Source organism: Lepisma saccharinum, chromosome 6, assembly GCF_977018435.1.
Source record: "Lepisma saccharinum chromosome 6, izLepSacc3.1, whole genome shotgun sequence".
Taxonomy (NCBI): Eukaryota; Metazoa; Arthropoda; class Insecta; order Zygentoma; family Lepismatidae; genus Lepisma; species Lepisma saccharinum.
In genome coordinates, this window is record NC_139234.1 from 10,305,637 (window position 1) to 10,314,966 (window position 9,330).

A 9,330-nucleotide genomic window follows, 5' to 3' on the forward strand; every position below is an offset into this window, starting at 1 on the left:
GTAGAATAAGTTTAGAATGGTTTGAATTTCTGTGTTAAGGAAGATAACGTTTATTTGTTATAAACAATATACACTTTTTTATTGGGCGAACTGAAAATAGGTTCTTTTAACATGGGGGTACAAGGGGTACAACTCGATTTACGGATTTAGGGGGTACAGTACCCCCTTCAAAAATTTAGGGGGTACAATGTATCCCTGTACCCCCCCGTTCCTGCGCCACTGTGCCCAGGGTTTTTGAAAGGTGTTTCATCTTATTTTTTTAGTAGTTCTGCACTATATTTTGACATCCACCAACACCAAGCCCCCTTCCCCATTGGGCACGCGTCTGGAGCTGGACGCATCTCCTTCGGTCGTGGCAGGTGGTCACCCACCCAGAATCGTGAGGAAATTGAACGAACGAGTAGTGTAACCTGGTCATTAAAACCTACGATAATGACTGGGGTTGGTCGTGCTGACCACACGTCACCCCTTCTACGTAGTACACCCAATTGCCAACCTCACTTTCACGTAATATACCCTGGACCGCATTTTGCTGACCTACAGCCAGTATAAATCCTGTGTTGCCCTTTTTTAACTCAAGTAAGAATATTTTAGTCCTCCGACATTATAGTATTGTTATGTTAGTTATATTTTATATATGGTAAGGGGCTGGGCTTCGTATAATGTGATAGGTGCAAAATAACCTAAGTGCTGACGCACCCAAAATTACGATTTCAATTTCAATTCACACCTCACCCCGTAACTGGTTGGATGATATCCAACTTCTGGTGGGAGTGAGGCCAGCAGTCGGTTGGTAGGTACGGCACGGGTCAGGCTCGTACCCAAGATTTTTTGGAGGGAGGGGGCAGACCCATAGGTGGAATTTAAAAATTTTCTCTGGAGAAGGACATTACGTTCATTAATGTTGTAAATATATTAATCACTATGTAAGATAAAACGAAATGTATTTTCGGTTACCAAATATGGCAATAAAAATTCCCCCGAGTCCAGGTTTCGAACGCTTATAAGAAATTTTCTGTGTTTCCAATGATCATCTCATTCCTAGCCTTGTTTTCCTGTCTTCTCCAGTTATCCAGGATTTTCAGGCCAGTGCGACCCCTGTAAATGAATTTTTCTGGCAGTGTGTGCGTTGGCATAATAACGTTTCATGGTGTATTTTCGCTTTTAGAATCTAATTCTACAGTAAAAATAAATGACAGTGGCAACCAAGAAGCTATTGAATGGGATTGCATGCATGGGGGATACAAAATGCCATTTTCAGAATTGTTTCACCTTCATATCCTCTACACGCTGTGAAAGTTGTCACTGTTGTACGGTCGCACCCCGTGTGTATTTATGATCAAGACAAGTACAAATAGAAATGAAGAAAAGTAGCAGTAAAATATATTCCGATTGACAGAATCTCTTTAATCATATTACACTTAATTTCTTGAGTGTTTTGGGGTGTAAGGGGTGACCTTCCACGTAGTACACCCAAATGTCAACCTCACTTCCACGTTAGTACACCCTGGACTGAAGACTAACGAGGCTCTGGCGACTGGCCCCATGGCCAGTATAATGTTGTTTGTGTTGTCCTGTGTTTTGTCCTTATTTGTGCTGAGTGTTCCTTGCAGTCTCGGCTTTTAACGAAAGTCAGAACATTTTAATATTTTATGATTTTAATTAAGCAACGTTAGAGTTGTTATGTGAAACGGTAAGGGGCTGGACCCCGTATAGTGTGACGGGTGCAAAATAGCCTTAGTGCTGACGCACCCAAAATTTTAAAATCAAAATAAAAAAAATCTTGATTGTTTTGGACAAATAACACTATCTGTTAAAAGTACTTCAGGCAATATTTTGGCAAAAGACCTAGCAACGATTCTGCTGTGAAGTGGATTCTCCTGTTTACAATTACAGGGTCCGGCAACCACTCGGCCACAGGGTCCGGCACTTGAAACCATGGGGTATAGCCTAAGACATTCATTAAGCCTGAGACATTGACTGGCTGGACCTACATCAGTTGCAGAAAAGCCCGATGTTGGAGAAAGAAATCAAAGTCTTTTTGTCCTTCTGCTCAGTGGTGGCGAAAAGGGACCAGATCTTGCGGTGCGGATGGAACGCTAAATGCCCCCCTTATATGGTTGGTTTCGTATTGCAGTCATTGAGGAATCTTGGTTTCATAATGTAAAGAATAGTGGCGTGCCTAGGATTTACTTAAGGGAGGGGTTACGTCAGGCCCGTATCCAGGATTTTTTAGGAGGTGGGCCAAGCCCGAAACTATGTATATTATAGGTATAGTCATGTAATACATCAATTATTAAATAATTAAATATTTATAAAGAAATTAATTTCGTACATTTATTCATGTAAATCAGTAATATTATTTCTTTAGCAACTGGTTTAAAATGTCAAGAAATCAAACGATAGGTTAAATGTTTTTAATAAGAATTAGATTTTATTTAACTATTGCTTTCTATTAATAATAATATAACAGAAAACAGCGGGGATGGGACTCGATGAGCTGACCACGCATCAGCGAATGAACAGAAGAACGCTCTGGCAGCCATAGCCCAAGCAGGACTGTTGATTGAGTTTGAGTAACTCCACTTTATACACAGGTAGGTTAATCGGGACTGGACCTACAGTTTAAAGATATATCCGAACCACTATGTTACTCCACCGGGTACAGGGCTGTTGCGTCGCGAAGTTTAGTTTAGTTTTAAAGTTACGTTTAAGCGACGTATGCAGAATACAACATAACTGAACTCTCTCAACTCGTAGGCAACATCAAGGGGAACAACTTTTCCTGTAATGTTTTCTTTGTGAGTTGTTTTGATACGACAGCGAGGTATTATTTAATAACTGACACTATAATAATCAATGATGAGAATACTTCTTGTCTCGTAATAAATACAGCTATAGCAGGAAACAACTTCATAAAAATGATTACCAATTATTTCACAGTTTTGCCTTTGCAGAAAATGCTCATTCATTTAATTATCACTTCTAGTGTTTTCTATAAGTCAGTGTGTCCATTCATGAATTTCATCATGTCATCACTCATCTCCATCTTCGCAAATTACCCAAAAGTGGCACAAAAAGCGCAGAAAAATAAAGCAAATCAAAATCAAATATGAAATCAATCAGTAGGTAGGGGTGGGGGAGACTGGGGTGAGTTTCCAAATTGTGTCCTTTTCCTACCAGACGAGAATGGGCAACATTGCAGATTTCTGTGAATATGCGTCAAAACACTGGGTAAAAAATTGAGTAGTAATCGTTATTTTTTTCTTTAGTTTGGAACAGGGTGTGAAATCACTGCAGATTGGTGGGGGGGGGGAAGGAGCAGACAGATACACACACACAATATACTATATAATGTCATTAAATGTGTGTCAATTATTAAGTAATGAAATTATATTATAAAATATACTGTCTTTCATTCAAAATGTAATTGCAAATTGACGAACAATGATTTGCGTAAGGGAGGAAGGACAAGAATTAAGAGATATTAAGAAGATAATAGTTTCCTGTATAAAATTCACATATAAATGCTATTACGTGTCTTATTAATATATCTATATACTTCGTGGTTGCTAACGAAAGACGATGAGAAATGGAGAAGAAGTAACAAGTCGGTCCAATTTCTGTGTTCTGGGGATTGCTGGGTTCAGTGTCCTTAGAGATAAGGCTCTTTGTTGTCAGTTCTTTTTGTATGTTCTCGATATTATTCCAGTCATGTATATTCGAATCTCAAACTAATTGGGGGAAATTTCAGGACAAGATCGTTGGTGGGGGAAATTCCCCTCCCCCCCGTCCTCCCGGATTTCGAACCCTCGTTTGGAACATTTATGCTGTTCATTAGATCACATTTTTGCAATCTGTAATTTTAAGGCATTTCAAAGGTAAGTTGACAAGTATTGTCAACCGACCCTGAACATATAGTCAACTCACTCCACATACAGGTTGAATTGACAATTGACACTCTTCAAGAAAATAAAATAAATAACATAAAATAAAAAAGCAATAATTTTACACGTTTTTAGGAGTATGGTGAATTAAAAATTTATAGTGGTCGAGGAAACTACAAGTATTGCTCATAGGATTTCATCAATAGTAGGTATATCGTAATTTTTAAAAGCTGCAAAAATTTAAACATAAAAACATGGTCAACACTGTTTTGATGTTGCTCTTAAAGTAGGGTTACCGTAATATTTTGACCCAAGAACGAGACATTCCAAGGCGGTCACTTTACCGCCTCCTGAAAAATTGGTTAGGACTAATTATAAAATTATTGTCATTAATTGTCATTAACGTATCATTATAATTATAATTTATTATAGTAGCCGCGGTAGCTCAGTCGGTATTCGCGGAGTGGTTAGCATAGCACGCTACGAAGCCATGGGTCCCAGGTTCGAATCCCGGCTAGGACTTGCATGTTTGAGAGAAACCGAGAATTAAGGGAAAAACTGATATGTATGAATGTTGAGAAAAAGTGTGTGAATGACGAGGGAGACTACCGAATAGGGGTATTCCTTTATTATATACGCGTATAAAAAAGTCCGTATGGCGTCTGACTACCATGCGAGAGGCCCGGGGTCGATCCCCGGTGGGGGATAATCGGGACTTTTTCCACCTGTTCATGAGGCTCCGGCGATCACCCAGCGTTGTATAGAGTGGAAACCTGGAGGAAACTCTGGGGGGTAAAGGCGGCCAGGGGTGTGGTGCTGATCACATCACTCCAAGCTTCGGCCGAGATCAAGAAAGTGTGGGGCCCTAATTCCACACCCCCTATACGCATTCATGGCATGGTGCAAAGCACAGGGGAGCACTTTACCTTTTTTATTATTTATTATAGTATGTATCACATAAATGATACATCATGAACAATATATATGTAAAATATGAGCTCTCGTTGTCTAGAGCTATTAATTTTTATAATCCCGTTTTGACTACATAGTGTTTCTGGACTCTTCTGATCAACCTTTGATGTTAGTCCTACGCTGAAGTAGACGAGTGCCAGAAGTATTTGCAGAACTCCCTGAAAAAGTTGCATCACTTATCAATATCTAACACGAAACGCGGGATTTGTCTTTTGAATTTCTGTCAAGACACAGGAACTTGGTTTTCAAGCTCTCCTTGACTTTTATAAAACGGGATAAATAGTGTTTTTTTTTTTATCGACGGGACAACTGGGACACGCCTATGAAACGGGACTGTCCCGGTCAAAACGAGACGAATGGTCACCCTATCTTAAAGAAATAATTTTATTTCGAGCAAAGTGAGACAAAAATTATGTGAATCACGTTATTCTTTTCATTTTCATTTCTTGTGCGGCGGAGGCGAGTAAAGATTGGTGCAGTCAATAAATGATTGTTCCGCCGGTGAAAGAGGTGGCCGCCACCAGTTTGTACTTCAGTTATGAGTTATCGTCATTTTTTCCTTTTGTTCAGTGCTGCTGAGGGCCTTCATCATTTGGAATTCCGGTGCAAATTACTTGGTTAGGAGAATGAAGTTTCCCGCAGACGGGGAAGGGGCATTTTGCCACATTTTACAACTATGCCAGAGTGCCAACAATTTTCGAGTCATTCTTGTTTGAGACAGTAGTGTGTGCGAATGCATAGAATCGGAATTATATGAAGAAATTAAATATCTAGGGAACGAAGGACATTTCGTAAATTTGAATCGGGATTCCGAAAGGCTAGAAGAAAAGAAAAAAAGATATATGTTTTAAAAAGTCAGAAGGGTGTCTTCAAAAAACTGTTACTACCTTTAATAACGTTTCAGACTTCGCCACGACTGATAAATTAAAATAATGGCGATGCACTTTAAACCATGGTTGATTTGATTCATTTGTTGTTTTTTTTTAAATTTTACTTCGCGTTTTGTGCCTCTTGGCTAATTTACGAAGATGGGGATGAGGGATAAAATTATGAAATTGATGAATGGACATTTACAAACAACCATGCCCGAGCGGGATTCGGACGCGGGACTCTTGGCGTCGCAGCGCGATGTGCTATTCATTTTCTTTTTTTTTAAAAAAAAGGAATGCCCCTAATCGGCAGTATCCCCCGTCATTCACACATTTTTCACAATCTTTTACACATGTCAAGTTTCACTGTATTCACATTGGTTCTCATTATTCGGACAAACACAAACATCCAAACCTGAGCGGGATTCGAACTCGGGACCCCTAGCATTGCAGCGCGATGAGATAACCACTTTTTTTTTGAAGGAATATCCCTAAGCGGTAGTTTTCGCTGTTTTTCACTTTTATTCACTGTGTTCCATTTCTCATTTTAGCTCAATTTTCATTTCTTATTATCTGGACGGACACAAATACCCATGCCTTACCCGAGACTCGAACCCGGAACCCCTGGTGTTGCAGCGCGCTCTGCTAACCACTCGGCCACAGGGTCCGACAACCACTCGGCCACAGGGTCTGGCAACCACTCGGCCACTGGGTCCGGCACTTGAAACCATGGGGTTTAGTGTTAGCGATATGGTCGAAGTCTTACTTTAAATTAATTGATTGATTTGGTGTTTTAAGTCCATTTTATGCACTGTAAGGCTAATCGGGACAGGACCTACAGTTTAAAGTGGGATCCGAACCACTATGTGCCTCCACCGGGTATCGAACCCCGAACACCTTGATTACAAGGCGACGTTACCACTGCGCCATCGGGGAGGCCTCTTTCAAGTAAATCTGAAGAATTTATTGGTATGGTTGTTATTCTGATTTAATGATACACGATATAGAAAAAAACACACACTGTACTCGTTATTTCAACAAGCGAAAATGATATATTTTTTGAGAACTGAATTTGAAAATTCAGGCGCCAGTTGAAAATGTCTACATTTTACATTCCCAATTTCGCCTTCAAATAAACACTCAAAGAATCTGTTAACAATTGCATAGGAAAGGCAACCTTACTTTCGAGTAAAAGATTCCGAAGAACTTTGCGGTGGCGGAAACGCAGACATCACCCATCCCATCTCTTCACCCCACCCCTAACAGCGATGCTTGGAAGGGAACCAGCGAAAAAGAAAGCCCTTGCCATTGGTAACAGCCTTGCTGGGATACAAGAGATGTGACCAATAAGGACGTTTGAAACCCACGTGACTGTCACCGAAAGAGCTCTCCCCCCAATTTGTGCTGGAAACAGCAAAAGAAGACGGCCGCGCCATCTACTGGCCACCGATGGAAATGCAATTTCAAAGCGCAGCGAGGTTTAAATGTGGGGTAATCCTCTACTCCTTAACTCCTCTATGCTGCTACTGCTACCATACAAGCGGTGAGGGGCATGAAGAAGAAGAAGAAGGTAGTATATGAATGGAAAGCCCGTGCCGCTAAATGTGAAGCTTGTAAATGCAATTTATAACAACATTGAATGGAACGTATTTAATGTATTACAGCTTATTGTTAAGTAGCTATTCAAAGTGTCGTAAGAAAATAAAAGCAAGGAAACATGTTGCTCCGATTCACACGTAGTCAGGTGCAGTTTCTGGTGAAGAACTTGGAATCAACGTCAAATGAAGTTGTGTATCAAACACTAGTGGAAGTACGAACCAAAATTTCTAAGTCGGAAGACGTAATCAAATTAATTGAACAAGGTGGCGTTCAATGTCTTACGAAGCTACTGAAGAAGCGAAATGACAAGATCGTGGACAATACGCTCAACGTTTTGGTAAAGTGCTGTTTGGAACAGCAAGGAAGGGTTGAAGTAAGCCTAATGCAAGTTTAAATTTAGAACGCTTGAATTCACTTTGGTACTAGTTTACTATTATTCGGACAGATTTCTTCACTTTCACAGAAGAAACTAGGTACTATTATAGTATGGGTGAGACACCTATAAATCATATATTTCGCACTTTTTTACATTGCTAACGTAGTTGGAATGCGGAACATTTCCTAAGGTGAAATAATACATTTCTAACATAATGTCTATTTCTTACATTTACGAGTACTTACTGTTACTTGTTATTTCGATCCTATAACACATTATGGCGGGCAATAGCGTATTAGTTCATGGCGCGTTGTGCGAGTGTTTTGTCGATGTATGCAGTGTTGCAACCTCGTTCACCGGAAAATACCTACTTTGGTGCCCAGATTTGAAATTATACTAATATGTCGCAAACCATTAACGTTAGCCCCAAAAATCATTTTCCGTAAGGAAATACTCTACACGTCATGTTCTAGTGAAAACACTGCAAGTTTGAAACACTGACTATGGGGTTACGTCATCTTAACACACGGAGCATTGTGCTCTCGTGCAGAAAGCTAATGGCGGCAGCAGAAACAGCATGTCGGTCAGAGATTTTCCCAGAAAACAACATGTATTCGCATTAAAATGGATCAAAACTACATTCACGAACTTCCACAACGCTACAGAAAATGATTTCCGTAAGTACTTTCTCCTGTAAATTTGAAGAAATCTGTCTCCCCTATACTATAATAGATAATTATGCGATATCGCCCGAACACCTCTCACTCGTTTATTTCGTTAATTTTAGCATTGATACTTACCTATTCTGCATTGCGGAAGATTCTTTAAGGTGAAGTTATGCCTTTTTCCATAAAATAGTGTCAACTTTTCATATTACGAGTCATTATTTGTCCAGACAATATGGCGCACACTCGTCATGGATCATCTCGCGTCGTGCTTCTATTTTGTCGATTTGGAGTGGGTATGCAGTGCTTCAACCTCCTTCACCGAAAAATACCTACTTTTGTGTTCATTATGTCATCACATACCATTGACGGATAGCCCCAAAAAACCATTGACGGATAGCCCCAAAAATTATTCACGATAGCCCCAAAAACCGTTGACGGATAGCCCCACAAACCATTGATGGATAGCCCCAAAAACCATTCACGATAACCCCACCAACCATTGACGGATAGCCCCCAAAACCATTTACGATAGCCCCACAGACAATTTCCGGCGAGGTTAGGTAATCATAGTTAAAAAAAATTCTCGTAAAAAAAAGGCAAGTTTGGAAACACGGGCGAGACTGCGTGACTTTCGACGCTTGCGCCATCTGCAGGTACATAATGGAAACAATGGCATAATGTTGTCATTTTACAGAAAATACAAGTTCCTTACATAAAAACTGATTATTTCTTGTTCTTCAGCATTCTGTGGTGAAGTTTTCAGTTTCCGCGAAAGAAAATACCTCGAATAACTTGGACAATGCTACAGAAACTGATTTCAGTAAGTAGTTTCTCTGTAAATTTGAAGAAATCTGTTCGGGCGATATCGCATATTTATCACAAGGTTTACACTATGCCATCGGGGATGCATTCACGACTAGGAATACTAAGCATCACCCCGGTTGCTTCTCATTTTCACC